Below are 20,216 nucleotides of genomic sequence, written 5' to 3' on the forward strand. Positions count from 1 at the left end.
CCATCAAAGATCAAAAGAGACAAAGAAGGACATTACATAATGGTAAAGGGATCAATTCAACAGGAAGAGCTAACTCTCCTCAATATATATGCACCCAATACAGGAGCACCCAGATTCATAAAGCAAGTCCTTAGAGACTTACAAAGAGACTTAGACTCCCATACAATAATAATGGGAGACTTCAACACTCCACTGTCAACATTAGACAGATCAACGAGACAGAAAGTTAACAAGGATATCCAGGAATTGAACTCATCTCTGCACCAAGCGGACCTAATAGACATCTATAGAACTCTCCACCCCAAATCAAAAGAATATACATTCTTCTCAGCACCACATCGCACTTATTCCAAAATTGACCACATAATTGGAAGTAAAGCACTCCTCAGCAAATGTAAAAGAACAGAAATTATAACAAACTGTCTCTCAGACCACAGTGCAATCAAACTAGAACTCAGGACTAAGAAACTCAATCAAAACCGCTCAACTACATGGAAACTGAACAACCTGCTCCTGAATGACTACTGGGTACATAACGAAATGAAGACAGAAATAAAGATGTTCTTTGAAACCAATGAGAACAAAGATACAACATACCAGAATCTCTGGGACACATTAAAGCAGTGTGTAGAGGGAAATTTATAGCACTAAATGCCCACAAGAGAAAGCAGGAAAGATCTAAAATTGACACTCTAACATCACAATTAAAAGAACTAGAGAGGCAAGAGCAAACATATTCAAAAGCTAGCAGAAGGCAAGAAATAACTAAGATCAGAGCAGAACTGAAGGAGATAGAGACACAAAAAACCCTCCAAAAACTCAATGAATCCAGGAGTTGGTTTTTTGAAAAGATCAACAAAACTGACAGACCGCTAGCAAGACTAATAAAGAAGAAAAGAGAGAGGAATCAAATAGACGCAATAAAAAACGATAAAGGGTATATTACCACCGACCCCACAGAAATACAAACTACCATCAGAGAATACTATAAACACCTCTACGCAAATCAACTAGAAAATCTAGAAGAAATGGATAATTTCCTGGACACTTACACTCTTCCAAGACTAAACCAGGAAGAAGTGGAATCCCTGAATAGACGAATAGCAGGCTCTGAAATTGAGGCAATAATTAATAGCCTACCAACCAAAAAAAGTCCAGGACCAGATGGATTCACAGCTGAATTCTACCAGAGGTACAAGGAGGAGCTGGTACCATTCCTTCTGAAACTATTCCAATCAATTGAAAATGAGGGAATCCTCCCTAACTCATTTTATGAGGCCAACATCATCCTGATACCAAAGCCTGGCAGAGACACAACAAAAAAAGAGAATTTTAGACCAATATCCCTGATGAACATCGATGCAAAAATCCTCAATAAAATACCGGCAAACCGGATTCAGCAGCACATCAAGAAGCTTATCCACCATGATCAAGTGGGCTTCATCCCTGGGATGCAAGGCTGGTTGAACATTTGCAAATCAATAAACGTAATCCAGCATATAAACAGAACCAAAGACAAGAACCACATGATTATCTCAATAGATGCAGAAAAGGCTTTTGACAAAATTCAACAGCCCTTCATGCTAAAAACGCTCAATAAATTCGGTATTGATGGAACGTACCTCAAAATAATAAGAGCTATTTATGACAAACCCACAGCTAATATCATACTGAATGGGCAAAAGCTGGAAAAATTCCCGTTGAAAACTGGCACAAGACAGGGATGCCCTCTCTCACCACTCCTATTCAACATAGTGTTGGAAGTTCTGGCTAGGGCAATCAGGCAAGAGAAAGAAATAAAGGCTATTCAGTTAGGAAAAGAAGAAGTCAAATTGTCCCTGTTTGCAGATGACATGATTGTATATTTAGAAAACCCCATCGTCTCAGCCCAAAATCTCCTTAAGCTGATAAGCAACTTCAGCAAAGTCTCAGGATACAAAATTAATGTGCAAAAATCACAAGCATTCTTATACACCAGTAACAGACAAACAGAGAGCCAAATCATGAATGAACTTCCATTCACAATTGCTTCCAAGAGAATAAAATACCTAGGAATCCAACTTACAAGGGATGTAAAGGACCTCTTCAAGGAGAACTACAAACCACTGCTCAGTGAAATAAAAGAGCACACTAACAAATGGAAGAACATACCATACTCATGGATAGGAAGAATCAATATCGTGAAAATGGCCATACTGCCCAAGGTTATTTATAGATTCAATGCCATCCCCATCAAGCTACCAATGAGTTTCTTCACAGAATTGGAAAAAACTGCTTTAAAGTTCATATGGAACCAAAAAAGAGCCCGCATTGCCAAGACAATCCTAAGTCAAAAGGACAAAGCTGGAGGTGTCACGCTACCTGACTTCAAACTATACTACAAGGCTACAGTAAGCAAAACAGCATGGTACTGGTACCAAAACAGAGCTATAGACCAATGGAACAGAACAGAGTCCTCAGAAATAATACCACACATCTACAGCCATCTGATCTTTGACAAACCTGAGAGAAACAAGAAATGGGGAAAGGATTCCCTATTTAATAAATGGTGCTGGGAAAATTGGCTAGCCATAAGTAGAAAGCTGAAACTGGATCCTTTCCTTACTCCTTATACGAAGATTAATTCAAGATGGATTAGAGACTTAAATGTTAGACCTAATACCATAAAAACCCTAGAAGAAAACCTAGGTAGTACCATTCAGGACATAGGCATGGGCAAGGACTTCATGTCTAAAACACCAAAAGCAACGGCAGCAAAAGCCAAAATTGACAAATGGGATCTAATTAAACTAAAGAGCTTCTGCACAGCAAAAGAAGCTACCATCAGAGTGAACAGGCAACCTACAGAATGGGAGAAAATTTTTGCAATCTACTCATCTGACAAAGGGCTAATATCCAGAATCTACAAAGAACTCAAACAAATATACAGGAAAAAACAACCCCATCAAAAAGTGGGTGAAGGATATGAACAGACATTTCTCAAAAGAAGACATTCATACAGCCAACAGACACATGAAAAAATGCTCTTCATCACTCGCCATCAGAGAAATGCAAATCAAAACCACAATGAGATACCATCTCACACCAGTTAGAATGGCAATCATTAAAAAGTCAGGAAACAACAGGTGTTGGAGAGGATGTGGAGAAATAGGAACACTTTTACACTGTTGGTGGGATTGTAAACTAGTTCAACCATTATGGAAAACAGTATGGCAATTCCTCAAGGATCTAGAACTAGATGTACCATATGACCCAGCCATCCCACTACTGGGTATATACCCAAAGGATTATAAATCATGCTGCTATAAAGACACACACACACGTATGTTTATTGTGGCACTATTCACAATAGCAAAGACTTGGAATCAACCCAAATGTCCATCTGTGACAGACTGGATTAAGAAAATGTGGCACATATACACCTTGGAATACTATGCAGCCATAAAAAAGGATGAGTTTGCCTCCTTTGTAGGGACATGGATGCAGCTGGAAACCATCATTCTTAGCAAACTATCACAAGAACAGAAAACCAAACACCGCATGTTCTCACTCATAGGTGGGAACTGAACAATGAGATCACTTGGACTCGGGAAGGGGAACATCACACACCGGGACTTATCATGGGGAAGGGGGAGGGGGGAGGGATTGCATTGGGAGTTATACCTGATATAAATGATGAATTGATGGGTGCTGATGAGTTGATGGGTGCAGCACACCAACATGGCACAAGTATACATATGTAACAAACCTACATGTTATGCACATGTACCCTAGAACTTAAAGTATAATAAAAAAAAAAATTAAAAAAAAAGAAAAATATACTACAAAGCTATAGTAACCAAAACAGCATGGTACTGGCATAAAAACAGACACATAGACCAATGAAACAGAATAGAGAACTCAGAAGTAAATCCAGACATTTACAACCAAATCATTTTTAACAAAGGCACCAAGAACATATAAGGGAAAGAACAGTCTCATCAATAATTGGTGCTGGTAAAACTAGATATCTAAATGCAAAAGAAATCAGAAATTTGAAATCAGATTTATTTCTCTCATAATATATAAAAATAAAATCAAAATGAATTAAAGACTTAAATGTAAGACCTGAAATTGTGAATCTACTAGAAAAAACATTGGGGAAAGGCTTCAGGACATTGGTCTGGGCAAGCATTTCTTGGGTAAGACCTCAAAAGCACAGGCAACAGAAGCAAAAATAGACAAATGGGATTATATCAAACTAAAAATTTTCTGCATGGAGAAGGAACCAATCAACAGAATAAAGAGACAATCTACAGAATGAGAGAAAATATTTTCAAACTGAATGTCTGATATGGGGTTGATATCTAAAATATTTAAGGAACTCAGTAGGAAGAAAACAAATGACCTGATCAAAAACTGGGCAAAGGACCTGAATGAACATTTCTCAAAGGAAGACATACAAATGGCCAACAAGTATAATAAAAAACGATCAACATCACTAATCATAAGGAAAATGCATATCAAAACCACAATATTATCTCACCCCAGTTAAAATGGCTATTATCCATATCAAAAAGGCAAATAATAGCAAATGCAAGTGAGGATGCAAAGAAAAGGGAACTCTCCTACACTGTTGGTAAGAATGCAAATTAGTACAGCCATTATAAAAAACAGTGTGAAGTTTCCTCGAAAAACTCCAAATAGAAATATCATATGGTCAAGCAACCCCACTACTGGCTATGTGTCCAAAGGAAATGAAATCAGTATGTCAAAGAAATATTTGCACTCTCATGTTTATTGCAGCACTATTCACAATAGCCAAGATATAAAATCATCCTAAGTGTCTTTCCAACGATGAATGGATAAAGAAAATGTCGTGTATATATACACAATGGAATAATATTTAGGCGTTAAAATAATAAAATCTTGTCATTTGAGGCAGCATGAATGAGCATGATGGACCTCATGCTAAATGAAATAAGCCAGGCATAGAAAGACAAACATCACATGTTCACTTTACATGTGGGGGATAAAATTTTTTTAAGCCTTTCGGGATTAAAGATTACATTTTCAACCTTAATTACAAAATCCTGTATACACAAGAAAGTTTTTCCCTATTAGTCAATATACAATGTTTTATATGATCTCAAACAGCTTCAGCTTATTTTAAAGAGAAAGCCAGTATTAAAGTTACTTCTTATAAGAAGCAAAGCTTTATATGAATAAGTCTGCTTTAAATATGTGAATTAATAAAGATAGGCTGATAAGGCATATATTGCTCACTTACTGTTTTTGGTTTTTCCCAAACAGCATATAATGCATTTTTCAAAACCCACAGAATGTACAGCACCTAGAGTTAACCCTAATGTAAACTATAGAACAAAGCCAACTATGAAACTATTTTCCCAGTTCATTTGTAACCTAGTTGAATAGTGTCAGTTCTCCCAACTTCACTCAATATTTTGTTGTCTATTTCAGGTCATTTGCCTCTCCACAGAAACTTTGGAATCAGTTTGTTGATATCTGCAAAATAACTTGTCAGGATTTTAGTTGGAATTTCATTGAATCTGTAGATCAATTTGGGAGGAAATGACATCTTAACAATATTGACTCTTCCTTGCATGGGCATGAAATAACTCTTAATTTATCTCTTTTTTTTTTTTTTTTTTTTTTTTGATGGAATCTCACTCTGTCACCCAGGGTGGAGTGCAATGGTGCAATCCTGGCCCACCTCCCAGGTTCAAGCTATTCTCATGCCTCAGCCTCCTGAGTAGCTGGGATTACAGGTGCACACCACCACACCCAGCTAATTTTTGTATTTTTAGTAGAGATAGGGTTTTGCCATGTTGGTCATGTTGGCCTTGAACTCCTGACTGCAGATGATCCACCTGCCTCGGCCTCCGAAAGTGCTGGGATTACAGGCATGAGACACTGCACCCTGGCCTTCTCTCCATTTATTTAGTTCCTTGATTTTTTTTCATTAGAGTTGTGTAGTTTTTTTCATATAGAGCTTGTACATATTTTGTTGGATGTATACTTAACTATTTCATTTTGGGGATGCACTAATCTGAATGGATTTTTGTCTTTAATTTCAAATTCCACTTTTTCGTTTCTAGCATATGGGAAAGACATTGGATTTTGTATGTTAACCTTGTACCCTGCAATCTTGCTATAATCACATATCAGTTTCAGGAGTTGTTTTGTTGATTTCTTCAGATTTTCTACCTCGACGATCATATTATCCATGAACAAAGACAGTTTTATTTATTTCTTCTCGATCAGTATATCTTTTATTTCCTTTTCATGTATTATTGTATAAGCTAGAATTTCCAGTAAAATGTTGAAAGAAGTGGTGATAGGGAACATCCTTGTCTTGCTCCTGATCTTAGTAGAAAAGCTTTTAGTTTCTTACCATTAATTCTCATGTGAGTTATAGGAGTTTTGTAGATATTCTTTATCAGGATGAGGGAGTTCCCCTCTAAAATTCTAGCTGAGTTTTTATTACAAATAGGTGTTGAATTTTGACAAATGCTTTTTCTGCGTCTCTTGATATAACCATGTAATTTTTCTTCTTTAGTCTGTAGATGTGATGGATTGCAGTAATTGATTTTCAAATTTGAGCCAACCTTGCATACCTGGGATAAATCCCACTTAGTCATGGAATATAATTATTTTTATACATTGCTGGATTCAGTCTGCTAATATTTTGTTGAGGGCTTTTGTGTCTATGTTCATAAGAAATATTGATCCGTAGTTTTCTTTTCTCATAATGTTTTTGCCTGATTTTGACATTATGGTGAAGCTGGTCTCATAGAATGAGTTAGTAAATATTCCATATGCCTCTATCTTTGGAATTGAAATAATTTGTTCCTTAAGTATTTGGTAGAATTTACTAGTGAACTGATCGGGGTCTCGTGGTTTCTGCTTTGGAAGGTTATTAATTATTAATTTCATTTCTTTAGTAGATCTAGGCCTATCTGGATTGTCTGTTTCTTCTTGTGTGAGTTTATCGGATTTGATTTTTCAAGAAATTCATCTATTTCCTCTAGGTTATCAAATTTGTGGGCACAGAATTATTCATAGTATCCCTTTATTATCCTTCCAATGTCCATGGGCTCTGAAGTGAAATCTCCTCCTTCCAATAGTAGTAATTTGTGCCCTCTCTCTTTTATCCCTAGCCTGGCTAGAAGCTTATCAATTTTGTTATCTTTTCAAAGAACCAGCTTTTGGTTTCAAAAGTTTTCCCTATTGATTTTCTATTTCACTTTCTTTGATTTCTACTCTAATATTTATTATTTCTTGTGCTTACTTTGGATTAATTTGCCCTTTCTCTAGTTTTCTATGGTAAAAGCTTGCATGATTGATTTTAGATCTTGCTGCTTTCCTAATACATGCATTCAATACTACAGTAGTTTCCCCTTATCCACAGGCGCTGTGTTCCAAGACTTCCAGTGGATGCCTGAAACCTTGAATAGTACTCAGCCTACATGCTGTCAATCAGAACATGTTTCTATTTCTGTCTTCCACCCACAAATGTAATGCATTTTTCATCTTCACTAGGCACTTAGAGTGGCCATACTTTTGCAGTATGAGGTGTGACAGCAAAACTAGCATGAATTTCTTTATCCTTCTTCACAATATCATGGATAAAAGATTCATTTTTACCATAGATGTTAGCAAGTTCAGCATATAATTTTTTTATTTTCTTATTAAGTCAAGAATGTTCATCTTTTCACTTAAAGGAAGTACTTTTTGGCTTCCTTTGGCATATCTGAATTGCCAGCATTTCTGCTTTTGTACTTTGGGGCCATTAAGTAAAATAAGGGTTACTTGAACACAAGCACTGCCATATCACAACAGTCAATCTAATAACCAAGCCAGCTCATGCCTGTAATCCCAGCACTCCGGGAGGCCGAGGCAGGCAGATCACTTGATCTGAGGCAGGCAGATCACTTGATCTGAGGCCAGAAATTCGAGACCAGCCTGGCTCACATGGTGAAACCCCACCTCTACCAAAAAATACAAAAGTTAGCCAGGCGTGGTGGTATACCTGTAATCCCAGCTACTCGGGGTGGTGGGAGTGGTGGTGGGGAGGGGGGCAAAGCTGAGGCAGGAGAATCACTTGAACACAGGAGGTAGAGGTTGCAGTGAGCCAAGATTGAGCCACTGCACTCCAGCCTGGGTGACAGAGTGAGACCCTTTCTGAAAAAAAAAAAAAAAAAGACTGCTACTAAATGACTAATGGCCAGGTAGTGAATGTATACAAGGTGAACAAAGGAGGATTTACATCTCATCGGGGATGAAGTGGGAAGGCAAGAGATTTTATCATGCTACTCAGAACAGTATTCAATTTAAAACTTAAGAATTGTTTATTTTTGGAATTTTTCACTTAATATTTTCAGACTGTGGATGACCACAGATAACTGAAACCACAAAAACTAAAACTGCAAATAAGGAAGTACTACTGTATACCTTTCCCTTTAAGCATTTTAAAGGCATCCCACAAGTTTTGATAAGTTGTGTTTTCATTTTCATTTAGTTCAAAGTATTTAAAATTTCATCTTGAGATTTCTTCTTTGACCTATATGTTACTTAGAAGTGTGTCGTTTAATCTCTAAGTATGCGGGAATTTTCCAACTACCTGTTTTTGATTTCTAGTTTAATTTTATTGCACTCTGAGAGAAGACACTGACTGTATGATTCCTATTCCTTCAAATTTGCTACAGTATGTGTTTTTTGACCCAGAATGTGTTCTATACTGATGAATGTTCCATGTAAGCTTGGAGGAATGTGTATTCTGCTGTTGTTAGATGAAGCAGTCAATAGATATCCATTATAACCAGTTGATTGATGGTGCTGTTGAGTTCAACTCTGTTGTTACTGATCTTCTTGCCTACTGGACCTGTCCATTTCTAATAGAGGGGTGTGTTAAAATCTCCAATAATAATACTGGATTTAACTATTTCTCCTTGCACTTGTATCAGTTTTTGCTTACATATTTTGACACTCTGTTGTTATGTGCACATATTAGACTGTTCTAACACACTGATAAAGACAGACCTGAGAGTGGGCAATTTACAAAAGAAAGAGGTTTAATGGACTTACAGTTCCACATGGCTGAGGAAGCCTCACAATCACGGTAGAAGGCAAGGAGGAGCAAGTCACATCTTACATGGATGGCAGCAGGCAAAAAGAGAAAGCTTGTGCAGGGAAACTCCCCTTATAATACTGTCAGATCTTGTGAGACTTGTTCACTATCATGAAAAGAGCATGGGGAAGACCTACCCCCATGATTCAATTATCTCCCACTGGGTCCCTCTCACAACATGTGGGAATTCAAGATGAGATTTGGGAGGGGACACAGAGTCAAACCATATCATTCCACCCTTGGCCCCTCCCAAATCTCATGTCCTCACATTTGAAAACCAATAATGCTTTCCCAACAGTCCCCCAAAGTCTTAATTCACTTCAGTATTAACTCAGAAGTCCACAGTCCAGTGTCTCACCTGAGACAAGACAAGTCCCTTCTACCTATGAGCCTGTAAAATCAAAAGCATGTTAGTTACTTTCTAGATACAAGGGAGGTATAAGCATTGTGTAAATACAGCCATTCCAAATGGGAGAAATGGGACAAAACAAAGGCGCTACAGGTCCCATGCAAGTCCAAAATCCAGTGGGGTGGTCAAATCTTAGAGCTCCAAAATTATCTCCTTTGACTCCATATCTCACATCTAGGTCACACTGATGCCAGAAGTAGGTTCCCATGGTCTTGGGCAACTCTGCCCCTGTGGCTTTGCAAGGTATATCCTCCCTCCCAGCTGCTTTCATGGGCTGGTGTTGAGTGTCTGTGGCTTTTTCAGACACATGGTGCAAGCCGTTGGTGGATCTACCATTCTGGGGTCTGGACAGTGGCCCTCTTCTCACAGCTACACTAGGTTGTGCCCAACCAGGGACTCTGTATGGGGGCTTCAACCCCACATTTCCCTTCCTCACTGCCCTAGCACAGGTTCTCTATGAGAGCCCCACTCATGGAGCTACAATTCAAGATGAGATTTGGGTGGGGCCACAATCAAATCATGTCATGATGTTAAGAGAAACCCCCACCCCCTACCTAGAATTCTGTACCTTGTGAAATTATTTTTCCAAAGTGAAGAATTAAAAAAAAGAAAATGCAAAAGAGAAATAAAAACTTTCTCAGCAAACAAAAATGGAGTGAATTTGTTGCTAGGAGTGCCTTGCAAAAACATTAAGAGAAGTTCTTCAGACAGAAGAAAATGATATAGTTCAGAAACCCTCATCTATGTAAAGAGAAACAGAGCATCAAGAAGAAATAAGTGGAAGTAAAATGCAAACTTTTATTTTTTCTTACTCTTAATTGATCTAACAGTAGTTTGTTTTAAAAAATCTGTATTTTTTATGTGTGCTTATGTGGGTACATATGTATGAATATAGATATATTTAAGCTTATGATATTATATATGCTTATAAGTATAAGTAAAATAAATGACAACAATGATATAAGATATGGGAGAGAGAAGTTTGGAATATTTTATTACAAAGTACTGGTAATAATATGAAGTGGTAATGTGTTATTTGAAATTGGACTTGGATTAGTTGTAAATGTATATTACAAACTAAGAGCATCACTTTTAAAAGTACAAAAAGAAGTATAACTGTTATGCTAAGAAAGGACAGAAAATGAAATCATATAAAATGCTCATTTAAAGCCACAAAAGGCAGAAACAGAATAGAAGACAAAATAAGAACAAGGTAAATGAATAGAAAACATTAACAAATATGGTAGACATGAGTCCAGATCCATTGATAATCATTTTAAAACTCAATGGTCTAAATACACTGATTGAAATACATATATCAAAGTGAATCAAAAAAGAAGGCCAAACTATCATTGTCTACAAAAAGCTCATCTTAAATATAAAGAAACATATAGAGTAAAAGAAAATGAGTGAAGATAATTATGCTAACACCAATCAAAAGAAAGCAGGAGTAGCTATGTAACTTCATACAGAGCAGATTTCAGAACAAGGAAAGTTATCAGGGATAAAGAGGGACATAACAAAATGATAAAAGGGTCAATACTCCATAAAGACATGACAATCCTTAATGCACTGATATAGTTTGACTATGTCTCAACCCAAATCTCTTCTTGAATTCCCATGTGTTGTGGGAGAGATCTGGTGGGAGGTAACTGAATCATGGGGGCAGGTCTTTCCTGTGCTGCTCCCATGATAGTGAGTAAGTCTCACAAGATCTGATGGTATTATAAGGGGAGTTTCCCTGCACAACCTCTCTCTTTTGTCTGCTGCCATCCATGTAAGAGGTGACTTGCTCCTCCTTGCCTTCCACCATGATTGTGAGGCTTCCCCAGCCACATGGAACTGTAAGTTCACTAAATCTCTTTCTTTTGTAAATTGCCCAGTCTTGGGTATGTCTTTATCAGCAGCATGAGAACAGACTAATACAGCAAATTGGTAACAGTAGAGTGGGATGCTCCTGCAAAGATGCGCAGAAATGTGGAAGTGACTTTGGAATTGGGTAACAGACAGACGTTGGAATAGTTTGGAGGACTGACAATGCAATAGGAAAGAAAATCCCATTTTCAGAGGAGAAATTCAAGCCAGCTGCAAAAATTTGCATGAGTAACAAGGAATCAGATGTTAATCACCAAGACAATGGGGAAAATGTCCCCAGGGCATGTCAGAGACCTTTGCAGCAGCCCCTCCCATCATAGGTCCAGAGGCTTAGGAGGAAGAAATGGTTTTGTGGGTGGAGCCCAGGGCCCCCCTTCTGTGTGCATCCTAGGGACTTAGTGTCCTGTGTCCCAGCCATTCCATGGCTAAAAGGGGTCAAGGTATGACTCAGGCCATGGCTTCAGAGGGTGAAAGCCCCAAGCCTTGGCAGCTTCCACATAGTGTTGAGTCTGCAGGTGCACAGAAGTCAAGAATTGAGGTTTGGGAACCTCTGGTTAGATTTTAGAGGATGTATGGAAACTCCTGGAGGTCCAGTAAGTTTGTGCAGGGATGATCCCTCATGAAGAACCTCTGCTAGGGAAGTGCAGAAGGAAAATGTGGGGTTGAAGCCCCCACACAAAGTCTCCACTGGGGCACTGCTTCGGGAAACTGTGAGAAGAGGGCCACTGTCCTCCAGACCCCAGAATGGTAGGTCAACTGACAGCTTGCACAATGTGCCTCGAGAAGCCACAGGCACTCAACACCAGCCCGTGAAAGCAGCTGGGAGGGAGCCTGTACCCTGTAGAGCCACGGGGGCAGAGCTTCCAAAGACCATGGGAACCCACATCTTGCACCAGTCTGAACTGGATATGAGACATGAAGTCAAAGGAGATCATTTTGGAGCTTTACAATTTGACTGCCCTGTTGGATTTCAGACTTGCGTGGGGCCTTTAGCCCCTTCATTTTGGTCCGTTTCTTCTATTTGGAATAGGTGTATCTACCAAATGCCTGTACCTTCATTGTATCTAGGAAGTAACGGACTTACTTTTGATTTTACAGGCTTGTAGGTGGAAGGGACTTGCCTTGTGTCAGATGAGACTTTTGAGTTAATGCTGAAATGAGTTAAGACTTTAGGGGACCATTGAGAAGGCATAATTGGTTTTGAAATGTGAGAACATGAGATTTGGGATGAGCCAGAGGTAGAATTATATGATTTGGCTGTGTCCCCACTCAAATCTCATATCTTCAATTGTAGCTCTCATAATTCCTCATGTGTCATGGGAGGGACCCCATAGGAGGTAATTAAATCATGGGGACAGTTTTCCCCATACTGTTCTCATGGTACTGAATAAGTCTCACAAGATCTGATAGTTTTTATAAGGGGAAATCTGTTTCACTCAGTTCTCATTTTCTCTTCTGTGCCACCATGTAAGACATGACTTTTGCCTCCCACCATCATTGTGAGGCCTCCCCAGCCATGTGGAATGTGAGTCAATTAAACCTGTTTTTCTTTATAAATTAACCAGTCTTGGGTGTCTCTTTATCAGCAGTATGAAAATGGACTAATACACACCATAAATAACTTACTCTACTCTCTTCATGCTTGCATGCATCCCTGAAGAAAATTGGATGTAATTCTTACTTTTGATTCTCTAGAGGTAAGGTGTTTTTTTTCCTATGACTTCTTTCAGGAAGTTGTCTTTGATTTGGTTTGGGTTTTGTTTTTTTTTTGTTTTTTGTTTTTTGTTTCTTTACATTTATCCTGCTCGGTGTTCTCTCCACTTCCTGGATCTGTGGTTTGATATCTGTCATGAATTTGGGGAAAATTGCATCCTTATTGCTTTAATTATTGCTTTTGCTTGCTCTTTCTTCTCCTGATATTTCTATTACATGTATTCACACCTTTTGTAGTTTTATCACATTTCTTAGGTATTTCATTTCATTGTTTTTAGTATTTTACTCTTTGCTTTTCAGTTTTGAAAGTTTCTACTGACATATCCTTAAGCTCAGAGATTTTTTATTTTCTCAGCTGTCTCCAGTCCACTAATGAGCTCAACAAAGTCATTCTTCATTTCTGTCACAGGGTTATTTATCTCTAGCATTTCTTTTTTTAGTATTTATTTTTTTTCCATCTTAGAATTTCCATCACTCTGCTTACATTATGTGTCCATTCTTCCATGTTCTCTACTTTGTCCAGTAGAGCCCTTAACACATCAATCATAATTTTTTAGAATTCCTAATCTGATAACTGCAACATTCCTGCTATATCCAACTCTGGGCTGATGCTTACTTTTTTCAAACTGTACCTTTTGCCTCTAAGTATGCTTTATAATTTCTTTGTTGAAAGGTGGGCATGGACTGGGTAAAAGAAACTGTAGTAAACAGGCCTTTAGTGAGGTAGGACAGTGTGGGTAGGGTAGATTTCTTTAGTACTGTGATGAGCACTCAGTGTTTTAGTGAGCCTGTGCCTCTGGACTGTGACCTTTGTATGTGCTTCTCACTTATCTCCCCTTTTAGGTGGAAGAGGATAGCTAGAGTGGGGTAGAGTTGAATATTTCCTTTCCCTCAGTCAGCTGGGCTCTGAAAAACTCCAATAGGTTAGGCTCTGGTAAAAATAGTTTCTCCTGAGGGCAGGCCTTGTTAAGAAGAATGGCATGCTCTGGTATACTTTTAAATGATTACTTTCCCCCTTCCCCTGCCAGAAGCATGAGAGGATTTTTCTTCAATATCTACTGTGAGAATAGGGTCAATCTCTTAATGGTAAACTCATGAAAGTGTGGGGGTTCCCATATGACTGGGTTCCCCTGGAGCTTTAACTCTTAGATTTCTCCACATTAAGGCTCTAAGAATTTGTCAATTAGAATTTAGGTTTATATAGCCCAGCACTGGTTCCTGTGGAGGTTTCTGTTTGTGGGTTTCTTCTCCTTTAAGTTGTGATTCTCTGTATTCAGTCTCTCTAATTTTTAGGAAAGTAGTTTGCCCTGTGAACTCACTTCTCTGATAGATCTGAGACGAGTTTTTATTTTCCAGGCCCTTTTCAGCTTTTTGTCTGTTGTTAGGATGAAGTAATGACTTCCAAACCCTTACATGTTACAATGGAAACCAGAGTTTTTAGTCCAGGTTTTTAAAGCAGAAGTAGGTCATTGATTATAAGCCTTTCTTCTTTTTAAACATAAGCATGTAAAGCTATAACTTTCCACGTAAGCACTTTTTTAGCCGCATCTGACACATTTATAATGTTTTCTATTATCAATCAGTTCAAAAAATTTTCTAATCCCCAACATAATTTCTCACTTGACACATGGGTTATTTAAAAGAATGTTGCTGAATTTCTAAATATTGGGGATTTTCTACTTAAATTTGTTACCAATTTCCACTTTAATACTGTTGTGGTCACAAAATATACTATGTATCACTTCAATCTTTGATATTTGTTGAGATGTGTTTTATGATGCAGCATATGTTGATCTTTATGAATGTTCCATAAGTACATGAAATAATTTATATCTGCCTTTGTTAATTAGATCAACTTGGTTAATAATGCTGTTCAAATCTTCTGTATATTTACTGATTATACTGTCTACTTAGGCAAAGCGATGCTAACATCACTATGTCAGTCAGGGTTCTCCAAAGAAACAGACACAATAGAAGATATACATATCTATGTATTAAGACAATTATTTAAGGAATTAGCTCATGTGATTTTAGGAGCTGTCAAGTCTGAAATCAATAAGATACGTCAGCAGGCTGAAAACTCAGATGTTAGTGCTTTAATCTTGAGGCAGAATATCTTCTGTTCCAGGAAACTTGTATTTGCTCTAGGGTTTTCAACTGATTAGGCGAACCCACATCCACATTATCATGTAATATCCTTTAGTTACAGTCAACTGAATGTAGATCTAACCACATGTACAACGTATCTTCAAAGCAACACCTACATTGGTGTTTGATTAAATAACTGGGCACTGTAGCTTACTCAAGTTGACATATAAACCAAACCACCACACTAGCTAAATGAGAATTTGCCTATTTCTCCTTTTGTCCTGTCATCTTTTGTTTCATGCTCTGTCATTAGGTGCACAATTAAGACCTTTATATTTTCTTGATGAATCAATCCATTTATCATTATGTAACATACTTCCCTATCTCTGATAATAATCTTTGTCTTGACATCTCCTTCAACTAATATTTATATAACCACACCAGCTTTCTTATACTTCCTTTTTTCATGGTATTTTTCCCCAACTTATTGCTTTCAACCTGACTATGTCATGTTATTTAAATACGTTTCTTTTTTTTTTTTCCCCCAAGATGGAGTCTCGCTCTGTCGCCCAGGTTGGAGTGCAATGGCGTGATCTCGGTTCACTGCAACCTCTGCCTCCCAGGTTCAAGCGATTCTTCGCCTCAACCTCCCTAGTAGCTGGGAGTACAGGTGTGCACCACCATGAGCTAATTTTTGTATTTTTCGTAGAGATGGGGTTTCACTATGTTGGCCAGGCTGGTCTCAAACTCCTGACCTCGTGATCCGCCTGCCTCAGCCTCCCAAAGTGCTGGGATTACAGGCGTGAGCCACTGAGCTGGGCCTTAAATATGTTCTTATAAAGAGCATATAGATAGGTCTTTCTTTTTTCCTATCTGATAATCACTTTTTTGGGGGTGAGTGCTTAGTTCATTTATATTCAGTGTAATTATTAATATGATTGGATTACAACCTACCGTTGATTTTTTATTTGTGACATTTGTCTCATTTCATCCCTTTTTCCTTGTCTTGTTTTGGGTTAATAAAGTAGTTTTTAGTATTTAATTTAATCTCATCCATTGAATTTTTAGATATGCTTCTTTGTTTTTTATAGATTGCTCAGTATAGAATATATGCCTTTAAGTTTATCCCAATTGACATTGAAATAATAATATATTACTTCACAAACAATGTAAGAACCTGGTAAATATACAATTCTATGTGTCTATGCTTCTCGTCCTTGTGCTCTTATTTTCCTATATTTTACTTCTACATATGCTGTAGCTCAATACATTGTTGTTATTTTTATCTTAAAAAGTCAATTTTTTGAAGAAGTTAAAATTTATAGGTACATATGTATTAAAAATAAAGATGCTAAAGTAGCCTCTAATCTTTGCTGTTTCTAGTACTCTTCATGCTTCATTTAGGTTCCAACTGGTGTATTTCTTCAGCCTGAAAACCTCTTCATAGCATTTTGTGTAGTACAAATCTACCAAAGACTAGTGCTCTCAGCTTTTGTCTACTGGAAATGTTTTATTTTGCCTTCTTTTTTAGGATATTTTTATTGGACATAGAATTCTACGTAGACTTTGTCTTTCTTTCCGTACTGTAAAGGCATCATTTCACTGTCTTCTGGCCTGCAAAACTGGCCATCATTTAGATTATTGTTTCCCCATGCGAGGTTTCTTTTCCCTCTAAGATTTGTTTTTTGTTGTTGGTTTTCAGCAGTTTGAATATGATTTGTCTATATGTGGTCACCTTTGTATTTGTCCTGCTTGGTGTTTGCATGAGTAGTAGGCAGAATTCTTCTAAGAAATGTATTGTACAATCCTAATACTTAAACACAAGATAATGTGGAAGATTTTTCTGGTGCAGACACTTTACAAATATGGGTTTATTTTACTAGAAGGCAAGAAACCCTTATGCTCAATAGACCTTGGGAGAACCTCAGGCTTCTTCTGTCTTAAATCATGGTGGTGGGTAACTTCTGGAAAACAAATTGTCATTTTGCAAAACATAAGAACAAACTTTAAAAATGTGTCAATCTCTTGGATTACGGTCAGGAAAATCTCAGGTCAGACAAGTAATTTAAAGTAATTTAAGGGAAATACAGTTGACCTTTGAACTACATGGGTCCATATTTATATGTGGATTGTTTTCCATCTCTGCCACCCCTGAGATGGCAAGACCAATCCCTTCTCTTATTGCTCCTCCTCAGCCTACCCAGTTTGAAGACGATGAGAATGAAGATCTTTATCATGAGCCACTTCTACTCAACGGAGAGTAAATATCTTTTCTCTTTCTTGTGATTTTCTTAATAACATTTTCTTTGCTCTAGCTTACTTTATTATAAGAATACAGTACCTAATCCATATAACATATAAAATATGTGTTAATAAATCATTTATATTATCAGTAGGCTTCTAGTCAACAGTAGGTTATCAGTAATTAAGTTTTGGGAGAGTCAAAACTTGTACTTGAATTTTCAACTGTGCCAGTGATCAGTACCTCTACCCTCTCTGTTGTTCAAGGGTTAACTGTAATTTGCATATCTGACACTCTTGTTGGGATTTTGTTTGTTTAGGTTGTCACATGTTCATATCTTGGAGCTAGAAAGAACAAAGCATTGTATTTCTAATGACTTGGTTGGTATTCTAGTCAAAGTACCCAACAACTGGTGTAGTCATGCCCGGTCATCAGCAGAGAGTTGGCCATGGGCAGTGGTAAGGCACAGGAGTCTGGATCTGTAATCTGTGGAAAGAAAGGGAAGACTAAATGAAGACAGAGAAGACCTTAAAATCCATGCCTTTTTCTACCTCTGATTTTGGATTCCTCTCTGATAAATACCTACCCTGTTTTTCTAAAACAGAGTAAGAGAGGAAAAAAAAAAAAAATCATGGATCACATCAGGAATTTAATTTTTAATCATCATACTTTAAATAATTATTGATCAAATCTTACTTTTTTTTGAGATCACTAGTCAGTCTAAAGGATTTCAAGCTGACATAACAATATTCCTTAATTTTGCCAGAACTGCTAATTAATAGTAATAATATAAAGTCTTGGTATGGATCCAGTCTGGAAGGATTGAAGCCAAAGTGAACATCCTGTGGACTCTAGATGAACAGCTCATTTACATCTAGATGCTCTGATTGAATGTGAATAGTTGTTCTTCCATCTCAGGAGAAAAGAGCTACATTCATGTCTATGTTGGCTTATATCCAAACAAAAATAAATAAATATTAATTTTGGCATACGTATGTATTAAAATTACATATTTAAGTATTTTTCTTTGTGGGAAACACTGATTTCAAAATGTCTTTTTCTAAATAATAGTAAGAAAAATAAAACTATAAAATGATCTGTGTATGATCTTTGTACATTTTAAAATCATGTCCTCCAATATTTAATAGCACTGAAATACTCAACAGCTGCAGTGCTAATCTCAAGTTAATATTTTTATTTGGTCTTATAAATAAATGGGAAGTTTTTTCATGCTAATAAAGTCACAGACTATTAGTATAATTTACAATTTCATGTTGTTATTTTGCTGTATATCAAAACTCATTTAATCACATAAAACTTACAACATACATGAGATGGTAGACTAGGCAACATTTTTAAAAAAGGTATTTCAAAGCTACGCAATTTTGCTTATAGTAAAAAGTTCAACTAATAAAAATACCCTAAAATTAGAAATTCAGATTTCTTTTATGTAATGAGTATAGTGATTTTATTCCTAAACTTGAGAGCAATAGCATGAAAGAAGCAAATTAGTCAATTTAATAATTCATTTACTCATTTGTCCCACCAATTGTTTTTATTGTGTGTTAATGCTGGAGATAGGTGGTAAACACAACAAATGCAATCCCTGCCTTTCAAGAGCAATCAGAGCTGCTTCAGGGATAGACAATAACCAACAAACTGTGCAATTAGAATTGTGGTAAGTGAAATTAGGCAGAAATACACAGAACTAAGGAAATTCTTGCTACTCTGAGGAAATGACATTTCAACTCAGATCTGAAGGATGAGTAAGAGTGAGATGAAAGGAGTGGGAGGTTTATAAGCAGAGGGAAGACAACGTGAGGGAGCCTCTTGAAAGAGGGGATTGATAAGTATTCATGGATGGAATACAGTAAGGGAAGGCAGAAGTCAGAGAAGAGGTTTGTGAGGTTAGCAGGGGAGGATCACACACATCGTTGTATGCCCTATTAAGGATTTTCGTCTTCATCTTAAGAGCAATGTGCTGGTAGTTATTGAGAAGTTTTAAGCAGGGAGAAACGTGATAAGATTTTGCATTTTAGAAAGTCAACCAACTGGCAACAAAGTAGAGAATGGCTTGGACTTGTTTCATAATAGATAAGACCAGGTAAGAGACTCTTCTGGAAATTCAGCCCTAAAAAAGGGAATAGTTTGATTTGGAGTGGTGGGGATATAGAATAAGATTCAATGTTGTGCCATTTAGTAAACAGAATCAACAGGAATTAGAGACTGATTAAACATGGAATGGAAGGTACAATTAAGGAAAATGAGTAAAAAATGATGTCCATGATGTCCCAGTTGCTGGGGTGTGGACATTGGTGCCATTTGCTGAGGGGAACAACACTGGAAGTGGCTCACAATTTTCTTTTTTGCATGGTTGCAGAGGGAGTAGAGACACAATTGAGAATTAAGTTTAGGCATTCTGAGTTTGATGTGCCTATGAAATGATCAAGAGGAGATGGTGAGTCAGCAATTTTAAATCCAGAACCAACAGGAGACATAAATTTGAAAGCGTTAGATAACTGAAGCCATGAGTGTAGGTGAGATTGTCTCAACAAGTTTTCTCAACACAAGTTCTACAGAATCCTAGTGGGCTGCTAAATGTCTCGAGAGCTTCCATGTGAAATACTGATTGAAGAAATATTAAACATCAGATTTTGTCCTACTGTACATAGGACAATATTTATTTAGATACATCCATTCTCAGATACTGATGCCAGATGAGGGAGGCCTTGGGTATCTGTTGAGTACTATGCTACACA

The 20,216-nt window shown here is 37.3% G+C and overlaps 1 long non-coding RNA gene across 1 annotated transcript in view; it reads right to left on the minus strand.

Annotated features, from left to right (window-relative positions):
- Positions 1-17,944, minus strand: part of LOC104675004 — a 54,874-nt gene extending 36,930 nt beyond the window's left edge. The window contains exon 1 of the long non-coding RNA XR_749710.1: positions 17,860-17,944. This is a non-coding gene — a long non-coding RNA (uncharacterized LOC104675004). The remainder of the gene's footprint in view (positions 1-17,859) is intronic.
- Between the last annotated feature and the right edge of the window lie 2,272 nt (positions 17,945-20,216).

The sequence above is a fragment of the Rhinopithecus roxellana genome, chromosome 4, assembly GCF_007565055.1.
Source record: "Rhinopithecus roxellana isolate Shanxi Qingling chromosome 4, ASM756505v1, whole genome shotgun sequence".
NCBI lineage: Eukaryota > Metazoa > Chordata > Mammalia > Primates > Cercopithecidae > Rhinopithecus > Rhinopithecus roxellana.